The following is a 22,592-nucleotide window of genomic DNA, read 5'->3' on the forward strand; positions in this document are numbered from 1 at the left end:
GTTATTACCTGAGTGATGAAATAATCTGTATGACTAATGCCCATGACACAAGATTACCTATATAAAAAAGCTGCACATGTACCCCTGAACTTAAAATGTGAAAAAGATTTTAGTTAAAAGCCTATTCATTATTTTCTTTCCACAGTTTCTTCTCATTGGTTTCTTAATGTTGTTGGACATAATTTAATACTAGATCTTGACATTGTGTTCTAGTTCATTCCAGCTACATCATTCTAAGTTTCTGGTTCAGCAATGTTAATTTTCACACTTTGAAAATTTCTTAAATACTTTAAAGACAGTATTTGATTCACCAGCTAATTGGGTCAAGGCATGACTTTTTCTCACATAAATTTGAATGTACTTTGTATTTTATTAAAATAAGTTATTCATGTGGTTTATAATTTATAAGGTTATTCAATTTACTCATGGAAAAAATACTCTAAAATACTCTAAAATTATGGTAATGGGGTTATAGACATAAGAGCATTTTATTATCATTTTTGGCCTGTGATCCTAATAAATATATTAGGCAAAATATTGTCAGAATACAAACATGAGTGAAAGAATGTGCTAATCAGTGTTCTTATATCAATATATAAATACATTTATTAAAGATTTCTATGATGACTTAAGTGGGTTGAATTTTGTTCCTTCGGAGAATATGTTTGCTAAAAACCTCAAAATGTAACCTTATTTGGAGTAGGTTTCTTTGCAGAAGTAATTAAGGTGTGGATATTGAGATTAGATAATCCTGAATTAGTATGGGTGCTAAATCCATTGACAGGTGTCCTTACAAAAGAAAAAAAAGGTACAAAGAAATGCAGAAGGGAAGGCCATAGGAAGATGGAAGTAGAGACTGGATGATTCATTTACAAGTCAAGGATTGCCAAGGATTGCCTGTGGGCTAGGAGAGAAGCCTGGAATGAATTCTCCCCTAGAATCTTTGGAAGAAAGCAATCCAACCAACATCTTTATTTTGGACTTTTTAACCTTTAAAATTATGAGAGAATAAAACTGTATTGTTTTAAGCTATCACATTTGTGATATTTCGTTGCAGCATCCCTAGAAACTAGAATATGCCTTTTGATTATTTACTATAGTATATTGATATTAGGCATTTAAAAGTGTTTCAAACATATTTTAAAATTTTCAGTGATACCTGCTTCTTCTAGAGTGAATTTTGGCAATATAAAATAGTTTTGTAATCACTTCTACAATCAAACCACCGAAGAGTTCCAATCACACCCCCTCCACACACACTTGAATCCCTCATGCCAGATTTTTGAAGGCAAATTCTCCCCCTCACCCATAACACTTGACAATCAAGGATATAATCTCCATTCCTATAATCTTGCCTTTTCCAGAGGGCCATATAAATGAGATATGCAATATACAGCATTTTGAGTTTGCCTTTGTTCACCATGCAAAATGCATTTGAGATTTATTCATGTTGCTGAGTGTATCAAGAGTTTCTTCTTTTTATTACTAAGTAGTAAAAGAAGAGTAAGAACAAAAGAACTGTGGTTTTGACCCAGTTGAGAAACATGGTTGTTTGCAGATTTTTATGAAGAAAACTTATATAAATATCCAGAATTTTGTATGAACATAAATTTTATTATGCTTATGTGAAAATCTAGGTAATATAGTATGTGTATGTTTAACTTATTAGAAACTAATACATAGTTTTCCTTAGTGGCTGTATCATTTTCCATGTTCATGAGTAATGTAGGAAAGTTCCAGTTACTTCACATCCCCATCAGAACTTGATTGTCACAAGAGTTGTATAAATTCATGCTTGCACACACGTATTCACAACATCAACATCATCAGTTTAGGGGACCACTCTACTACCATGTAACCTTATCTTAACTAATCACATCTGCAATGACTTTATTTCCAAATAAGGTAACAATCTGAAGTAGTGAGGTTAGGACTTAAATATATCTCTTTTAGAGGGACACAATTCCACCCACAGGCAATGCAAATCCACACAATTTTCTTTCAAAACCCATCCAAGGTATAACACTCCTAATTGCTATATTCTGTTGTCTCTGTCTTATTAAAGTATACCCACAATCATTTCTCTTTTCTAATGCCCAGTCCACAGTTACTGGGTAAACCTTGTGCTTGGTTCTTTGGTTCTCTAACATTATATAGAAGACAATGGGGAAAGCAATGTGGTCCAAACACACAACTCTCTGATAGTCTTGTATAATGAAAGGATTAAACTGGCCAGACATGATGGCTCATGCCTGCAATCCCAGTACTTTGGGAGGTTGAAGGTGGATAGCTTGAGCTTACAAGTTCAAGACCAGCCTGCGCAACATGGCAAAACCCATCTCTACAAAAAATACAAAAATTAGCCAGGCATGGTGGTGCACACCTGTAGCTCCAGCTACTTGGGATGCTGAGGCATAAGGATGCCTTGAGCCAGGGAGGTTGATGCTGCAGTGAGCCAAGATCATGTAGCCTGGGTAATAGAATGAGACTCTAAAAAAAGAGAAAAAGAAAGAAAGAAAGGATTAAATTAGTAGAAGTTAAGCTCTTAAAGCTCATATAATGGGAGGCAAGAATCTTTCTGGATTCCCATTGCTATATCCAGGACATATCTATCCCTGTTTTGCAAAAACCTCTACTCCTCTATGTTTGGAACACTCTCCCCTTCTAATTTTTGCCATTTACTATTGTACAATTTATATACTTTTCACCTTAATTCACTGAATATACTGATATCAAGTTCAAAGTTTTCCTGTTTGCTTCGACTCCTATTCTCAATATAGTTGATTTCAAATTCCACATAGAAAACTAGCTTTGACTTCACCATCAACAGTGATCTTCAATTCGAGTCCATTTTCCTGATCCACTTTACGGTAAGGCTCTAAGAAGTTACCCTGAAATCCTGTATCACTCCAACTCTCTGACCACCATCTCCTGTTTCTTGCTTTCCTATTTAATTACTTAGGCAATGAGTTGCTGTGATTCACATCAGGACCTCCAGTTTACTGACCTCTCTTCTTTCTCTTCCTCCCTTTTCCCCATCCTTAGTTTATTCCCTGTTCACTTAGATTCCATGCTCTATCATTTCAATCATTCTCTTTGCAATCTCTTAAACCCTCTTATTATGATATGTTTTAAATGCACAAATTCTGGAAAAATCTGAATAAAATCACCCATCTGCCTTCTGCATAGTCTCACACGTATCACTGTATGTGGGAGAAGAAGAGTCACATGGGGCAGACGAACTGTACAGTCATTATTAACCCAAACTACTCCCTCAATGCCATGTTTCTCTATGACAGTTTAAAATCTTCTTCACATTAACTTACTTTTCTTTATCTAAAGGACTTTTTCTGTTTCTGAAGGACTCTCCACATTAACTCATTCTCTAAAAATAATAAATATTTTGAAATGACATTAATTACATTGTAGAATTTAAAAATACACTACAGTGCTGAGCTTTCAGGCCATTTTTTGTTTAAAAGTTGGTAACAGAGGAAAGTACACTCTTGGAACAAAAAAATTTTGAAGGTATTGGCCAATATATTACACTTACATTTTGGTTCATCTGCTGTACTGGAGGGGGTCAAAACTCAGGTTCTGCCCAATATGCAGAGTCTCAGACAGAACCTCCCCACATTAGTAGCAAGTAAGGGTTATAGCCTTAGTAAAATATCAAACCAGACTTAAACATATCTATTGTCCAAACCCTAGGAAACCATAGGAAAGTCTGCCTGGGACTGAGTAATGCAGAAGAAGTAAAATAAAAAAGAAAAGAAGTATGTTTCTGAGACATTATGACCATAGAACAATGGTGTAATGAACTTTCTTTCCAGCTATGTAATTTGGTCCATTCAAAGAACTTCAATCAATGTGACTTCTCAATTCTGGCTCCTTCAACGTTAAAGTTACTGCCCAAGTTAGGTAGGCATGGGATTCCAGTAACTACATTAGGATGTTGGACTGGCCATCCCTGGCAACTTGAATCTATATTTCCCTAATCGCTGCAGGCCAGATGAAGTAGCTGATGTCTCTTTGTTAGAGGCAGGCAGTCAAAAATTTGCTGGGAAATACATGGAATTAAAAAAAAAAACAGCTAAATGTGGTTATATATTTAAAAAGACATCACATATTCTGGCAGAAGAAATTTAAGTACTGTAACATCACAACCAGCATGCCAGAAATCCACAAAAGATCTATGTCATATGAGTTTGACCGTAGTTCTCTGAGGCAGACAGAAATCAAGGTGATGTGCGACTCTTAAGTTTTTTTCCCCTTCTAATCTTGTACACACACACACACATAGTCTAAATCTGTAGGAAATGAGTCATATATATCTGAAACTATCTCACCAGAAAAGCTGATAGGTTCAAGGTCAAGGTCTTCCCTTCTTTCGGGGCTCTGTTTAGTCATGTCCAGGAAAGAACAAAGAGTTCATAGTTTTATTTTGTTTCGTTTTCAGAAATTTGTTGGAAAAAAAGAGTAGGAAGGCTAAATGTTATACTGCATGATAGCAGTACATGGAAGGAACACTAAACCAAGGAGATGATGATGATGTTTATACTTTTTAAAATTCCTGGCAATTCCGTCTGTAACTAACTTTAAGTGAAATATAATTACATGTAAGGGAACAGTCATAAGGGTTTAAATCGATCTTTTGAAACAAACTGATCACCCAAATCAGACTGTACTCTCTTCTCAATAGAGATTGATTGCATTCTAGATTTGGGATTATTGACACAACCAGAATAACTATAAGAGTTATAACTATATGTGATTGCATTACAATGATCAGGTAGAATTCTTGGACCTTGAATATGTCATTCAAGGTCTTTGGAACCCAGTTTGCCTAAGTATAAAATGATTATTTTGTCAAAATGATTTACAAAATCCTTTCAAGCTCCAATATTTTATGTTTTTTGAAACTCTGATTCAAAATGTATTTTATTATTAAAATAAAAAAGGAAAGAGCAAATTGTAACATTACGGTGAAAATATATTTAGAAATCATTTTTATGCTTTTCATGATCTACACCATAAACCTTAAACTCACTTGAAGTCCCCACATGCTGTAGTTCCAACTCATTTTTGCCTCCTCCAAGCCTCAGGTGGTTATATATTAGAGAATGGTTACTCTCTCTTCTGCATATGTGGCGGTACCCTATACTGTTTCTTTCTTCAAATTTCTTCTTATTTTCTCTCTCCTTCTTTTGAATGACTTTTATCCCATACTCACGTGAATGTTGAAAATCTTTCCTTTAAAGTTTAGGTCAAATGTCAACTTCTTCACGAAACCTTCCCTGGAGACTCAGGCAGAAATGGTGTTTCTTTAATCAGTGCTGAGTGACTACTACTAATCTTCATTTAAAATGGAACCCATCATGTTGTCCTGCAGTTTTTTCTTTGTTACCCTCTCAACGAAAAAGAAAACTCTTTTAAGAACAGTATCATATGTTGGGCATCTGATATCCACCTTAACGTCAGTCTTCTTACCCCATAATGCCTAGGAACTAGAGGACATTCTCCTAGAATTTGACTGGTAGTGATCTTCGGGTACAAAAAAGAAAGTTGAGAAATGTTGATATAGTTTTATCTAATGTACACTTATGACGTAAATTCCAGGACCAGTTACAGGATGATAGATTTCACTCAATCTTTTACTGGATTGCATGATCAACTCTCAACTGCTTCCAGGCGGTGCCTCACTGGATGACTCATAACTAGCCATTTTTCCAATCCAGAGTTATGTCCGTATTCCTTTGGGTGTCTTCACAAAGTCACATTTTCAGGTAAATTAATATGATTTAACTTAACTAACCTCAAATAGCTTGGGGTTAACATGCACTTAACTAACCTCAAATAGCTTGGGAAAGAAGAGCAAAGAGCACGCATAAAATAGAATTTGTAGTAAAGGAAATTCTGGATTCATTAAAGACAAAAAGGAATTCTAAGACATGAACACTCCGTAACAAGGGCTTTTTAAATTATAAGGGATACACAATGATATTTTATTTTGTACACTTCCTATTGTCATCTCCTTACAATACAAAATTAACACTTAACACAGGAGCGCATTGCACATAGAAAGTATCAAAAGAGACATGTTAGGATATATAGTTATTTTCAAAATAATTAAAAAGTTATAGATTGCTTTATAATATTTGGCTAGATAATTATTTGAAACATAAAAAAAATTACAATGCAGAATCCTTTTGTGGGAAAAATATATTAATTTCTGTTGTTTCCTCCTGATGTTAAAAACGAGAGTGAATTTTATTTTTTATTCATAGGAGGTTTTCGTTTCAAGTACTAATTATGTAATTTGCTTGTGACTAATATGAATTATTGAATCATTATGATCAATGATATATGTTAACTAACAATATGGAGCATTAGTTATAAAGCTAATTTCTACAAAACAGCTGCTTGTGTAGATATATTTCTCTGTAGAGTTGTTAAATATAGCATTTTTAAATATTGCAACGTATCCAAACATCAATTTTATTACACAGCATTATTTTAAATGTAGGCAATGGAAGTTAATGTTACATAAATGCCCATTTAAATGTTTAGACATTTACATCAAGTGAAATATTTTCTTGTATTTATACAAGTATACATTTCATTTATACCAAATGAAATATCTCTTAGCAGAAGACGCTGAAAGAAAAGGCAGGAAATTCTGGTTTAAAATGTGTGTAACCATCATCTGTAAAATTGTGTACAATTTTGTTGTATGCATAAATGATATAAAGATAAATCTCATATTTAATTTTAAGGACATCTATAAAGACTTATTTCTAGAAATTATTTGGCCCCAGTGGTGTGCAAGATCTCTTCTAGATGCCAGAACACAAGCTAATAAAAGACTTGATATCTAATTAGAAATGGGCTGGCAAATTAAGAAAAACAAAAATAACACAAAATAGTTTTTTAGACACTCTTAATAAAATTATTTTTGCTGCTATTATTATAATAGGTACTATAAAAATGTTTTAAGAAGTTTGATCTTGAATTAGTCTTTCAGAATGGATTAGGTTTGTGTAAACAAACGAGTAAGTAGAGGGCATTTTTAGCAAGTAAACCATGTTAGCCAGTCACAGGAACTAAAATGTGCATAGTGATTTAGGGGATAGGGGAAAAAAAGGTATAGTGTGGGTGATTAGTGGTAGCTAAATTTTGAGGAGAGAGTGTAATACTTTCAAATTTAAGCAATGTTATCATCTAATAATATTGAAGTGTGTTTTTGAAGCCCTTATGAATAGAGAAGTAACAATGGTCATGCTGAGCAGAGCTTCTCAGACTTTAATGTGCACACTTATCGCTTAGGGATCCTGCTAAAACGCATATGCTGACTCAATTCTCCAGTAAAGCCTGAGATTTCACCTTACGAAAATGAATTCCCAGATAATACCATTACTGCGAATTCCCAGACTATACTTTAAATAACAATGCCCAATAGACAGATTCAGCTGCAAAACCTGGAAATAAAGAAGCTAATTTGAAGACTAATGTGGGAATCCTGATGCAAAGCAAGAAAGGTTAGTGCCAGTGAAAAGAGAGATAGAGAATATTTGTCAGAAATGTTAGAGAGTAATTAATAAGTATGTTTTCTGGATTTGAGAGGATCATTGAAAAAAAGATGATCTATTTGTTTTTCTGTTTGCGAAGTTGATAGCACAATGTTAGTTTGGAAATCAATATAAATTCTGAGGTGTGATATGGCTTGGAGGGAACAACTGGTATTCTTTTAGACATTACACTTACATTTATGGTCAGGCATCTGGATGGAAACGTCCACAGGCCTCGCAAAATGAGGATATGAAGCTGGGAGGAAACCTGAGCGATTAAGCCATGGAAATTGTTAAAATCATCAGGAAAAGTAGGTAACAAAGAAATAGAAGAGAAACTAAAGATAATGCCTATTTTTAAGAGGTAGAGAAAGGAAAAGGAACAATGAAAGAGATAGGGGGAAGGTGCAAACAGTAGTATGGACTAAGAATCAACAAATAAAGCAGATAAACTCAGAGGAGAAGCAGTCTGAGATGTAAATAAAAAGTCACAGAGGTTAGGAATGTTGAACTTAAGAACCAGAGTGTCATCAGTGAACTGAGATCCTCAGGGCAAATATCTTTTAGTAAGGATGAGTTTTAGTAAGGATGAAACTGTGGGCAACCATGAAAGGGCAAAGTTTAATTGAATTTGACTGAACTACATCTCATAAACATTTTCATTTGCCTATATTTTGTTACGGAGTATAATAGTCCTCTATTTAGTCTTTCTTGCATGACCTGCCTGGAGTATTCTCTCCACCTCCTTATATGTAATAATTAAAATCTGCAATAATATCTGTCGCATAACTTGGAACTTGTACAATTCTAGCTCATGATTAGCATATGAAGCTGGTCAAGGGTGAAGTGCTCAACACTATTTCTTTCCTTCTTCTCTTGAGCCTCAAACTTTGGGAATTCCCTCAAAGTTTTACAGCCTTCATTCACATATAAATTTGAAGTAGGGCCAGGAATAGCTTACATATGTTTTCCCTCATTCCATGATGGTGAAGAACTCAGCTTTTCCTTAACAATATTACTTCATACACGTAGGTATTATAAATCCATTCTCAACTTCAGTTTTTAAAACAATATTTAGAATCTTTGTGCTTCTTCTCCAACATCTTTTCTTCCTTCCTTCCTTTCTTTCTCTTTCTTTTGCTCTTTCTTTCTCTTTCTCTCTCTTTCCTTCCCTCCTTTCCTCTTTCCTTTTCTTTTCTTTTTTCTTTCTTTCAGACAGAGTCTCACTGTTGCCCAGGCTGGAGTGTAATGGCACAATCTTAGCTCACTGCAACCTCTGCCTCCCAAGTTCAAGCAATTCTCCTTCCTCAGGCTCATTCGTAGCTGTGATTACAGGCATGTGCCACCACACCTGGCTAATTTTCGTATTTTTAGTAGAGACAGAATTTTGCCATGTTGGTCAGGATGGTCTCGAACTCCTGACCTCAGGTGATAAACCTGCCTTGGCCTCCCAAAGTGCTGGTATTACAGCCGTAAGCCTCCGCATCTGGCCTAACATCTTATTTTTTTCACTATTCTTATCATAATATTGATTTGAGTTAAGTTGTGTTTTTTATTATTCTTAACACTTATATTTTAATTTTGAAGACTAATGTAGGATCACACCTAACACAGTACAATGTCCAGGAAGTACAATAAGGCCTTATCCAGATAGATGTAAGGGAATTAAATCACAATTGTATACATTTTTCCTATCTTTGCTGTTTTTTATGGATTATCTCTGTAACCTAAAATTTACACTTTAAGATTTGAACTTTTTTGTTGTTGTTTTATTTTCCAATGATAGAATTCACCCCGTAATCTTTAAATACTCATGGACCAGAAACATTTATGACCAAAGACATGCACGTTTCTTTCGGGAATTATTCACAGACTTGTGTAACATTCGTCAGTATAATATTGCCTTAAAAATTACCAATTCTGCATTACCTAATTAGATATTGGTGAGGTGATTAGAGGTTTTTGGTGATGTTCCAATTGCCTTTCCTTCTGAGTCATATTGGTGGTGACCAGTGGGTTTGAACCAGGTTAGTGTCTTCTGAACTGAGATATGAGAATAAAGCAGAGCTGGCTCATGTTAATGGTGCACAAAATCAAATACTATCCAATAGGCAATATTCAGAAGTAAAGAGTCAAAAAGAAAAGAGCTTGTACAAATAAATTGTCAGGAAAACTACTTTCAACCAAAGCAATAACAAGTATGGCAGCTAAGCACTCGCTTATCGTCTCCAAACAGTAACTTCACTGGCCCCATTTTCATTTTTAACAACCCAATGCAAGAAAGAAATACAAAAAACTCCTATTCACAAAGCAATTCAATAATTAGAAATATAGCGTAGTACAATTGCCTGATCTATGAATATGCTCTATGATCAAGGAGATTGTAACTATCTAAATGAAGAAGTGTTATTGATAGGAAGAAATATATTATCTCATGTGTCTTAATCCCTAGTAGAGGATGTTTAAATTGGATTGATTTTCCCCTTTTAATAGTTTTTCAAAAATGCACGCTTTATTTTTTAAAGACTATTTTTAGGTTCATAACAAAACTTAGCATAAAGCAGAGTTCTCTCATACTCACCGCCCCCACATACTCACACTTTCTCCTCTATCAACATCCCACATCACAGTGGTACATTTACCACACTGGATGAACCCACACTGATGCAACATTATTACTCAAGTTCCAGAGTGTACATCAAGGTTCATTATTGGTGTTGTACATTACATGTGTTTGGACAAATGTATAATGACACTTATTCACCACTATAATATCATACACAACATTCTTCATACCCTAAAACTCCTCTATGCTCCTCCTATTCATCCCTTTTCCTGACACCCCTGAAAAGCACAGATCTTTTTACTCTCTCCATAGTTTTGCGTTTTCTAGAATGTCATATAGTTTGAATCATATAGTATGTAGCCTTTTCAGATTGTGACTGATGTTATATTAAATAAAATCCATCTATATGCTATCTTCTATGTCTTCTACTATGACGTTAAATCTTTTTAGAATTTGCACACTGTAATCAGCACTGGTATTTTTAATACCTGTAGAAAATGATGGCATTATAAGTGTCACTTGCTCTTCTTTCATGATTGCAGTGCCTTTTCAAACATGTTCTATTATTCTAAAATTCTGTAACAAACTATCAAACAAAATCCATAGATATCAATAACCAGAGTATCAAATATTTTTAACTGAAGTTAAGGCAAATGTAGCAGTAACTAAAAATTATTTTTCTGAAGTCTGAGATAAATTATTTAAATTACGTTTTAATCATTTACAGAAAAGTTGACATGCTAGCTGGCTATCAGCTAGGTAAAACAGAACCATGGAAAATGAATGCAGTATTACCAACAGTTCATGGCAAATGACATCTCATTTCATGCTCTCAAGTTAGTCAACAGCTTATTCATCATTCACTGATGTTCAAGACAGATTATCTATCATTTGAAACTCAGAAACACTTCAAGATGTTGTTAGGTTTTAATACTTCCCTACAAGACAGATAACTGTTTATCTCTAAATCTTTCAGTATGCTTAGAGGAGTTAACTCTGTCTGCAGAGTTAAAACAAGAGACAGAGAATCAAATATAAATGAACGCAAATTCCAGAAGAGAGAGGAGAGCAAAAGGGAGCATAATGTGTATAATGGTGAAAAAAATGGAAGAAAAAGAAAGGAAAGTGTCAAAGGGGGTTTACTAAAGAAGGAAGTTACAGGACATTTTGAAAGATTAATTCTGATCACCCTGATTCATTCATTATTCCTTTATTCATTCTTTCAATGTATACCAATGCCTATCATGTGCCAGTCATTCCTCCAGGCACTAGAAGTAAAGAAGGAAACAAACACAAAACCCTTGCTCTTATCGAGCTTAAATTCTAATGGAGGGAGGCACAATAACAAACATGGAATAGGTTGGTTTTTGAGAAGAAAGAAAAAGCAGGGTTAGAAGACAGAATGAGAGGTGCTACTGTTCTAGAAATCTTGGCCCAGAGGGCCTTCCCCGATGATGGTATTTGAACATACTCTTAGATTCAGACACTGGGGGTAAGAACTTTCCAGGGAAAGGGAATAGTGGAGCAAGAAGGGGAATGCCTAAAATATCCCACAGTTCCAGTGGTGCTGGAGAGAAAGAAAGGGCTAGAGAGTGGAAGGGAATGAGCCAAGATTCAGATCATATTGGTCCCATGATCCAACTGCTTCTCATTCTGAGTGAGATGAGAAGCCATTGGAGGGCACTGATCAGAAAAGTGATTTGATCTGACTTGCTAATAAAAACAACCATGCTTGTTATGTATAACATACATATATATGTTAATATATGTAAAATATAAATATATATTATATATGTAAAAGCAGAGAATATATATAAAATCAGAGAGATAAGTGTGGGACTTTTATAATACAGGGAAAAGACTATTGTATCATTCTTATGGAAGAAGAACATTTAATATGTCTAACATAAGGGAAAAAAGAGATTAGAAATAAAGGCTGAATGGCTCAGAGAATAAAAACTCGCTACATTTTAGTACACAAAATAGACTAAATCCAAAGTGGTAAATTTACACAGAGAAGCTGAACATAGGGTTTCTAATTTGTTGGGCAAGAAAAACAATTGAGATTTTATCTTTTAATATAAGAACTCTAATATGAACATTTGAAAATGATTCAATGTTAATGTTGGAAGACAGGTAGTCATAACTGCTCACCAAGTAGAGAAAATGCAAATTTCATGTGTACAAAATGTTCTTTTAGAATGAATGTGGAAGAGAAAGTTATTAGGAGTTATAGAACATCATTAATCACTTCAGTCATTCGTATTATCAATTCCCTCTTTGCCTCTCCTTCATACTGAACTAGCCAGGGCTTTCTCTCTAGCTACTTTCCAGGTATCCTTGGTTCTCATACACCCCTGCCGGAAGGCATTATTTCCTTATTCCTAACCCCTCCCCACACACCTACAAACCTATTTACTTTAATTTATCTTCCTGTTTCAAGCTGCCTTATTTATCAGTTCTCTTGACTGCATCTCTCTCACGAGTCCTCCCTTCACTCCTATCTTTCTTCTTCTCCCCAGTCATGAAATGTGCTCATATGTCTCCCATAGGACTAACCAGGACAACTGTACATTGCTCTTATGCCTCCTGTAGCTACAATCTTATTTCTCTTTAATTATCATGCAAACTTGAGTGGTCTACATTTTCTTGTTTCTTCTTCCACCTTTCCCATTCATTTTTCATTGTACTAGGATCTGGTTCCCATTTTCAATAATCTCCTGAGCCATCTATAACCTGCCTTTAATTATTGTGTAATTATAGTATGAAAAATTCTGCTGATTTGACACTTGTGATAACTACTCAAAATTCTTACATATATTAGAGATATTAAAAACACATTTGGAGACATTATGTTAAGTGAAATAAACAAAGCATATAAAAACACAGGCTGAATGATCTCGCTCTTATGAAGAATCTAAAAAAGTTGATTTCATAGAAGTAGAGAGTAGAATAGTGATTACCAGGGACTGGGGAGGATAGGGAGTAGGGGATACTAGGAGAAGGTGATCAACAGGGGTACAAAGTTAATAAGACAGGAAGAGTAAGTTCTGGTGTTCTATCATACAATACAATGGCTATAGTAAATAACAATGTAGTGTATATTTCAGCATAGCCAGAAGAGAAGATTTTGAATATTATCACCCCAAAGAAATGATAAATGTTTAAAATTATGGATGTTGTAATTACCCTGAGTTGATCATTATGCAATGTATACATGCATTGGAACATCACACTATATGCAATAAATATATACAATTACTATGTGTCAATATAACTTTAAAGTAATAAAATAATTAAAAAACACATTTGGATGATCAGTTTGAGAACTTTAGGGTAATTTTAATTAACATAATGCACTTATAGTAATTTGTACTACTAAAATCATTTCGACATTTGTTATACCATTTACTACTTATATTTTATTAGAAAAGTATTGTTATGTGCCTGACTATTTTAAGCTATTTTCTGCCAAAAGATTTAGAAAATTACCCCCAAAACCATTAAAATATTACTGATTTCTAACCAATATATAAAATTTGTATTTTTCTCTATACATTTCTTTTCCATGATGCACAGTATATTGGTTTATACTTGTTCTCCTCCAATGTCTAGTGTAATATTTTGTGTTATGATTTCATTGCCTGTATTTTTTTTTTGATTCCCATTAATGATATATACGTGACGATGGTTCTTTTACTCCAGAGATAACTGATTATAGTTTAGTACATAATTTTAGAGCTTAATGTTTATATTCTGGTTACAAAATATTGTATATTATAGAAAATTTTAAAATGTAAACACAAGAAATAAAAGTCACAAAAAACCCGCAGAGAGGTAATCTCTATCTCTAATGTGAGGCATATATTTTCACTTTTTTATCTACAAATAATATAAATTTTATCTAATCTTTATTCTTACTTATGTTTTATATTACACAAAGTGGAATGATGGTGTGCCTCTTGTTTTATAATTTGCTCTTTTATTTATTATTATATTGAGAACGTTGTTTCAAGTTATTCAATAATTTTATGGAACATCACAACAACAAATTCATGGAAATGTACTGCTTTAACCATAGTAAGCAATGTTTTATAAATGCTCTATTGCATTTGCTTTTGTGTGTGTATATCTTGTTTCTTATCCTTCAGATATGTTACTAAATGAACATATTTAAGCTAATAGTACTGCATCAGTCAGGAGTTCTTTTTTTTTTTTTTTTTTTTTTTTGAGATGGAGTCTCACTCTGTCACCCAGGCTGGAGTGCAGTGGCCGGATCTCAGCTCATTGCAAGCTCCGCCTTTCGGGTTCACGCCATTCTCCTGCCTCAGCCTCCCGAGTAGCTGGGACTACAGGCGCCCGCCACCTCGCCCGGCTAGTTCTTTGTATTTTTTAGTAGAGACGGGGTTTCACGGGGTTAGCCAGGATGGTCTCGATCTCCTGACCTTGTGATCCGCCCGTCTTGGCCTCCCAAAGTGCTGGGATTACAGGCTTGAGCCACCGCGCCTGGCCCAGTCAGGAGTTCTAAAGGAAAATAGAAACAGAGAGTCTCAAACTAGTTGCAGTTAAAGCTTAACAATGAATGTACATATGATGTTTCATACATATGCAGTTGGTGGTTTACATTTCCAGATGTGGAAACATGTTGTCTAAGTTCTCGTATAGTAGGCTGAATCCCACTTTTAAAATAGCGTTTATCATATTGTGTTACATAAGCCTGTGATAGTGTGCACTCCTTTAAGGAAGAGGATGTGTTTTTACTTTGGACTTTATTTCTTGGCACAATGCTTAACACATCATAAGCCTTCAAAATGTGTATTGAGAAAAACACATAAATATTTGTCTGAATCAGTGTGTGTAATTTAAACTAAATACTACAATGACTAATAATAATAATATCAACAACAGCAGTGTCGCCATCTCCCAATATTCTTTTGCCTAGGTATTTCTAAAACTCTATACAAATTATAACTGGTTTATATTAACTGATTTCAGTTCCTATCAAGTGATAGGAAAGTTAAAATATACTTAAGTTTAATGATACATTTTTCTGACTTTACCATTTTAGTATCTCAGCTGGAATTTAAATAGAAATTTGTATATTCCTGTCTAAGAGTTGATTCTTTCTTTTTATAGCCTATATTCAGCATTTTATTTTGAAAGTGGATTAAAACCATTATAACTTTTTTTAGTCATCAAATGCCTTAGTTACTGCAAATGTTTCAGACAGGACATTATATTTCCTAAACAAGTTTCTTCCTCTACCTTGGAAAAATGCCGTAACTCTCGGAGTCATTCTGATTTAGAGTTCATCTAATCTGTGATCTATATAAGACAAATTCTTTCTCTCAATGGCAATATTTTCATTGACTAATTTTTATTATAGAGGTAACACAAATTTACTTCAAAACTAATTTTTGTTACCTCCTACCTCTCTGTTCCTATCTTTCAAAGTCCAACTCAAATTCTAGATCATGCATGAAAAACACCTCCTTGATCATATTTATATTTTTATATGTATGCTTTTGGCAATGGTAATTTGTGCATTGCTTGGAAGTTTAACATATGTTATCATGCAATATTATTTGTTTCATAGGTAATCCTCTCATCAGGTAAGATTTTTTTTATGCTCCTATGTAGAAAAGAACTAACATAGTAGGCTAGAGGCAGCTATCTTTAGAAGGGCCTACTGTAAGGTGGACCCTTGGCTGGCATCTGGGAATTTGGCACTTGTCTTATCCACTTTCTGATAAGAGTAGCTCTCTGTGCCTAGGCTGTTTTTACAAATGTTATGATTTATGAATATTCGCTTTTCTTCTGGGAGTCTGTAATTTTGGTATTTGCCTAGTATGTGCCTATATGACCACCATCCAACAGAAACCATAGGGGCTGAGTTTCCAATGGGCTTCCTTAGGCAGGAACATTGTACTTATGCTTCTGCATTTTAATTGCTAGATGAAGGCACATGCTTAAATGTGCCCCTTCACAAGGGGGAGAGCATAAGAATGCATGTGCATGGATTTCTCCAGAATTTGCCTCTGTCTCTTTTCTCTACCAATCTCTTTGTGCATTCTTTCAGTACAATGCACCTTAGCCATGAGTACAGCTTTATTCTGAGTCCTGTAAGTCCTTCTAGCAAGTCTCTAAACATGGGAATGGTCTTGGGGAATCTCAACACACTTCTATACAAGCTATTAAATCAGTCTGTCACTCTTCATGGATGCTGTCAGAAGACAAAATCTTCTGGGTCAGAGACAAGAGGTTTATTACTAAAAGCATAGAAGACAGTATGTGCATCATTGTTATTTTAGTTCTAAATCTGCAAGTCCCACGGGGTGACACAAAGGGCCTCAGGTGATTACTGCAAAAACAGTGGATTGGCATTGCAGCCGAAGAGCACTGCGCTTGGGGAACCTGCTTCTTTTATAGCATTCCTACCTCTTTTCCTGGAAGGAGACATTATCCCGTCTTTCAAGGTTTCAAGACAAGGAAATATTACCAAATTCTTTAAGGTTACCCTAAGAAACAACCTGAGTAAAGAGTTTTCAAGACCTTGAATTTTTGAAATACCAAGGAAGAATTTACGAGATGCTCAGGGCCTGTGGAGGATTATCCTGCTGTATTAGACCATTCTCACATTGCTATAAAGAACTACCTGAGACTGGGTAATTTATAAAGAAAAGAGGTTTAATTGGCTCAAATTGGCTGACAGTGCCACAGGCTGTACAGGAAGCATGGCCGGTGTGGGGCCTTCCAGGAAACTTACAATCATGGTGGAAGGTGAAGGGTGGTGGAAGCTGGTACATCCTACATGGCTGGACCAGGAGGAAGAGAGAGAGGGAGAAGGAGGAGGTTCTACACACTTTTAAACAACTAGATCTTGTCAGAACTCACTCACAATTACAAGAACAGCAAGGGAAGTCTGCTCCCATGATCCGGTCATCTCCCACCAGACCCTTCCTCCAACACTGAGGATTATAATTCGAAATGAGATTTGGGTGGGGACACAGAGCCAAACTATATCATTCTGCCATTGGTCCCTGCCAAATCTCATGTACTGCTCACATTTCAAAACAAAATAATGCCTTCTCAATAGCCCCCCAAAGTCTTAACTCATTTCAGCATTAACTGAAAAGTGCAAGTTGAAAGCCTCATCTGAGAGAAGGAAAATCCATCCACCTATGAGCCTGTAAAATAAAAAACAAGTTAGTTACTTCCAAGATATAATGAAGGTACAGGCATTGGGTAAATATTCCTTTTCCAAAAGTGAGAAATTGTCTAAAACAAAGGTACTATAGGGACTATATGAGCCTGAAGCCCAACAGGGCCATCATTAACTCTTAAAGTTCCAAAATAATCTCCTTGGACTCCATGTCTCACATCCAGGCCACACTGATGTAAGGGGTGGGCTCCCAAGGCCTTCGCCAGCTCTGCCACTGTAGATCTGCAGGGTACAGGCCCCTCAGCTGCCTTAACTGGCTGGCATTGATTGCCTGTGGCTTTTCCAGGCGCATGGTACAAGGTGTCATTATACCTACCATTCTAGAATCTGGAGGACAGTGGACCTCTTCTCACAGCTCCACTAGGCTGTGTCCTAGTAGAGACTCTGTGTGGGGGCGCCAACCCCACATTTCCCCTCTGTACTGCCCTGTTAGAGGTTCTTCATGAAGGCCCTGCCACTGCAACAGACTTCTGCCTGTATATCCAGACATTTTCATACATCCTCTGAAATCCAGAGAAGTTCTCAAGCCTCGGCTTTTGCCCTCTTTGTACCCACGTGCTTAACACTACATGTAAGCCACCAAGGCTTGCCGCTTGCAATGGCCTGAGACATATATGGGGCCCTTTTACCCATGACTGGAGCTGGAGTGACTGAGATGCAGGGAGCAGAATCCCAAGGTTGTTCAGGGCAATGGGGCCTGGGCCCAGTCCACAAAACCATTCTTCCCTCCTAGGCCTCCAGACCTGTGATAGGATGGGCTGCCACGAAGGTGTCTAAAGTGCCTTGGAGATATTTTTCCCATTGTCTTGGCTGTTAACATTAGGCTCCTTTTCACTTAATGCAAATTTCTGCAGCCAGTTTGACTACCCAGAAAATGAGTTTTTCTTTTCTACCACATGGCCAGGCTGCGAATTTTCGAAACTTTTTTGCTCAGCTTCCCTTTTAAATGTAAGTTCCAGTTTCAGATCATCTCTTCACTCACAAACATAAGAAGCAGCTGGGTCACTTCTTGAATGCTTTACTGCTTAGACATTTCTTCTGCTAGATACCCTAAATTATTTATCTCAAGTTCAAATTTCCACAGATCTCTAGGGCATATTACAAGAAGACAGTCCTGTGCAGGGCAAGAGTTGACTCTCCCCCACTCACTAGGAATATTAGGTGATGTAGGGAGATCCCCTGAAACTATTGCTATGGAATAAAAGATGAAATGCTCCTGATTATTATAAACACAGAATTGCATGCAGGATTGTGTAAAGACAATGCCAGATTGGACTGCCAGAATGAGCCAACAGCATGTGATGTGCTTCCCCTTGCAGAGAGCCTATGAATGGACTTGCAGTCAGGGAGGTTTCACATCACCAAGATTCCTATCCCAGAAAAGCAGATGTTCATAGCTCTGGGAATGGAATGCGACCCTTGTGGAGAACCTATAAATGGATGCATGAGGGGCGCCTGTCCATATGGATAAGATAGGGCTATAAATGTCCTCATCTTTCCATGGCTCTTCTAGGCCTCTTTAGGGTTAAGGCGTACTCCCTTCTGAGAAATTCTGGTCTAACCGGTTGTCTAGCTTCACATCCTGTTTCTATGGATTGTTTGTAACCAGCTTTTGCTGCAACTGTTACTGCTGATTAATATCTGGCTAATCATAGGTTATGGAAAGACTATGTTTCTGTTTTAAGACTCTTTTAGAAATTACTGATGCACATTCTATATTGTAAATTCTTATCTCTGTATACTGTACTTCTGCATACAGATGTTATGTTAAAGAATTACTTCATCCCCATGTGACCATCTCGCCTCATAATCAAATGACCCTAAATCCCTCACTAACCTACGCCTGCCCTCATTAAATTTAATGATAAATGCTGGCATATCCAGTGCATTGGCAGCACCACGGAACTAGAAGGCGGTGACCCCCACTGAACCCAGCTTTCACTATCTTGTGTGTGTCTATTATTTCTTGACCTGCCGATCCACCTGGGAACAAAGAAAGAGCCCCGTTGCATTGTTGGCTGCTGGCCAGATCCCACAATAGGGTGATGGTTCAGCAATTATAACATTGCCTCTCTAAAAGTGATGAATTGGCAGCCAGCAGCCAGGGAGAGCCATTTCCTGATGGTCCACACCTGTTGCACTAAAGTGTTAATTGAATGCAGATGCCAGGTAGAAGCAACCTCCTGGGCATGTGCATTAAGTGACAAATGGTAGAGTACGACCTTCTAGGGGCAGTCCAACAGAAAAAGGAAGAAAAGTCTCAGATGGGCATGTGAAATACTTTCTAAACACACTGCATGTGCTCCTCTTCCAAGTGCTGCCCACCAGGACACTGCAATGTGGACAACCCATCCTAAGGGAAGAATTAGGGGAAAGGGATGCAAGATGCTGGAAGGGGGCTGGCCTATGAAGTCCTAGAATCACAGTTAAACACTGCCCTTGACCTTCATGTGCCCACTTGGGTCTCTTCAAGTATGCTTCCCTTTCTTTTTAAATAAACATCCACTCCTGCTCTGAAACTTGCTTCAGTCTCTTTCTGCCTTATGCCTCTCAGTCAAATTTTTTATTCTGAGGGGACTAGAATTAAGGTTGCTGCCCACCTGCAGATTAGTCACTGGTAATTCTGATACCTTCCATTGTTAACATATTTGGTGCCATGAGACTCAGATATTTGCCAACAGTAATAGGCAGGGGCACCACGCTGCCAGTCTCTTTGCTAAAGCACAGTAAGAACAACTTTTATTATAGTTCCCAATAAGCTCATCATCTCCATCTGGGATCATTTCAGCCTGGATTTTATTGTGCACATCACTATCAGCATTTGGGTCACAAACAATAAGTCTCTAGGTAGTTCCAAACTTTCCCATATCTTGTCTTCTTCTGAGCCCTCCAAACTGTTTCAACCTCTGCCTATTACCCAGTCCCAAAGCTGCTTCTATATTTTCAGGTTTATTTATATCAGTGCTCCATTTCTGTGGTACCAATTTTCTGTATTGGTCCATTCTTGCATTCTATAAATAACCACCTGAGGCTGGGTAATTTATGAAGAAATAATTAGTTTATGGTTCCACAGGCTGTACAGGAAGCATGGCTGGGGAGGCCTCAGGAAACTTACAATTATGTTGGAAGGTGAAGGAGAAGCCAGGACATCCTACAGGGCTAGAGCAGGAGGGGGAGAGAGAGAGCGAGAGAGTGAGAGAGAGAGAGAGCATGGGCAAGTAAAGGGGGAGGTGGTACACACTTTTAAACAACCAGATTTCATGAGGACTCACTCACTATCACAGGAACAGCAAGTTCACTTCCATGATCCAATCACGTCCTAAAAGGACCCTCTTCCAACCAACATTGAAGATTACAATCCGACATGAGATTTGGTTGGGGACACAAAGCCAAACCATATCACCTGCCCAATAATACCTCTGTGTATTGTATAAGATTCTAAATATATCAAAGATAGCAAACATATTTTTAGATTCCTTTTATGCCATCTAGACCAATTATACAGTGTTCAATATGAATGTAAACTCAATGACTCCTTGTATTAGTTTTATGTGGTTGCTATAACAAATTGTCATTAATTTGGCAGCATAAAATAACAATAATTTATTCTGGAGGCCAGGCATCCAAAATCAGTGTCATTGGACTGAAATGAAGGTATTGGCAGATTCAAGCTCCCTCTGGAGGTTCTAGGGAATAATGTATTTCTCATCTTTTCCACATCTTTTGAACATGGCGCATCACCCTAATTGCTGCTTCCATGGAGGCATTGTTTTCTCCTCTTGTGTCTGTATAGGGAAATCTCTCCCACCTCTCTTTTGTAAATATGCATTTGAGGATCACATTTAGGGCCCCTCTTGATAATCCAGGATAATCTCCTCATTTCAAGACCCTTAATTTAAATACTAACATCTGTAAAGTCTTTTATTTTTTGTCATGTAAGTTAACGTATTTACAGGTTCATGGATTTCCAGCACACAGGCATCCTTTAGAGGGTGGTGTGCATAAAATGTTTTCAAAGTTATAAGATAATTACAACTGCATACTACAAAATAGAGAAATAATCACTCAATTTTATAGGTCTAAATAGGAAGTAATTTTTTTCTACTCATTAATACGTCTCTAGAAGTACTTTTAAGCCCATATACATATTTTGACAGAAGAAAATACTACACAATCTGAAAGAGAAAGCAGAAGTACTTTCTTAATAGCTAAATGAGATTTGTGGCATGCTCTTACAGAAACTTGAAACTAAAATTTACTGGAATGTACAAAATATTTATCTTTACAGACCTCCATATAATTTGAAATGCTGGTTAAAAGAATCAAAATTTTTCATTTTTTCCTTTTTATAGGTCAAAAAATAAGCAACACATTTTTGTAGCATGTATTTGGTAGAACACTGCTGTGACAGAAAGAAGAAAACGAAACAGAATAATTTACAGACGTTTTAGTGGTTTACAACCTTTAGATTAGGGAATCTAACAAACACTGTTCTCTTCAATACCTGTATTTAGGATTTAGTTACCTTTTACATCTACTTAGTGTAGAAACTAATGAATAAATGACTGCAAAAACATTTTCATAGAATAAGGAGATTTCTGCTTCCTTCCCTTTCTAGAAACACAGGTCATACACACATATGTGTTTCTAAATCTGATTGCTAAAAACACAAATTAGAATTCATGGTTTAGTTTACCCTGACAACTGTCATTTTTAAATTCCCTATGTAGTTTTTCACACATCAATTTCAGACAACTTTCTTAAGCTATTTCTGGCTCATTTAAATTTCCTAATTCACATGAAATAAACTTCTATTTGTTATTTCCTCTGCTTGAGAGGTCAGAATTTAATCTCTTTTACTATGAACAAAAATTAACTAAATGATGTGTGTCCAGATCTTTGCAATTTAAGTGATAGCTACTGGAATCAGCTGATGTACCACCTTCCTTTGGCAGTACTTTCTATATGGTCAGCTTGGTATAAGGAGGACTCTAGAACAGGTGCGGCAAACCACGATTCAGGGACCAAATCAGATCCCAGCTGTCTTTGTAGATTTTGATGTAACCCAGACATACTCAAACATTTACATAGAGTCCACAATTCCCTCACCTCTACAGCGGCAGATTTAAGAAGATGCAACAGAGGCTATATGGCCCAAAGAGTTTGAAATATTTACTCTCTCACTCTCCTTGGCCATATTTACTGATCTTTGCCCTAAAATAAGGAAAATAAAACA

The 22,592-nt window shown here is 36.3% G+C and overlaps 1 long non-coding RNA gene across 6 annotated transcripts in view; it reads right to left on the reverse strand.

The window, feature by feature from the left end:
• LOC119626230 (uncharacterized) overlaps positions 1 to 22,592 on the reverse strand; it is a 198,410-nt gene that overhangs the window by 17,652 nt on the left and 158,166 nt on the right. For 2 of the 6 annotated variants that reach the window (XR_005242392.2, XR_005242397.2), the window contains one exon: positions 16,835 to 17,321. The exons of the other annotated variants lie outside the window; for them this stretch is intronic. This is a non-coding gene — a long non-coding RNA (uncharacterized lncRNA). Of the gene's footprint in view, positions 1 to 16,834; positions 17,322 to 22,592 lie in introns of those variants that run through there. 6 annotated transcript variants of the gene reach the window in all.

Source organism: Chlorocebus sabaeus, chromosome 21 (genome assembly GCF_047675955.1).
Source record: "Chlorocebus sabaeus isolate Y175 chromosome 21, mChlSab1.0.hap1, whole genome shotgun sequence".
Taxonomy (NCBI): Eukaryota; Metazoa; Chordata; class Mammalia; order Primates; family Cercopithecidae; genus Chlorocebus; species Chlorocebus sabaeus.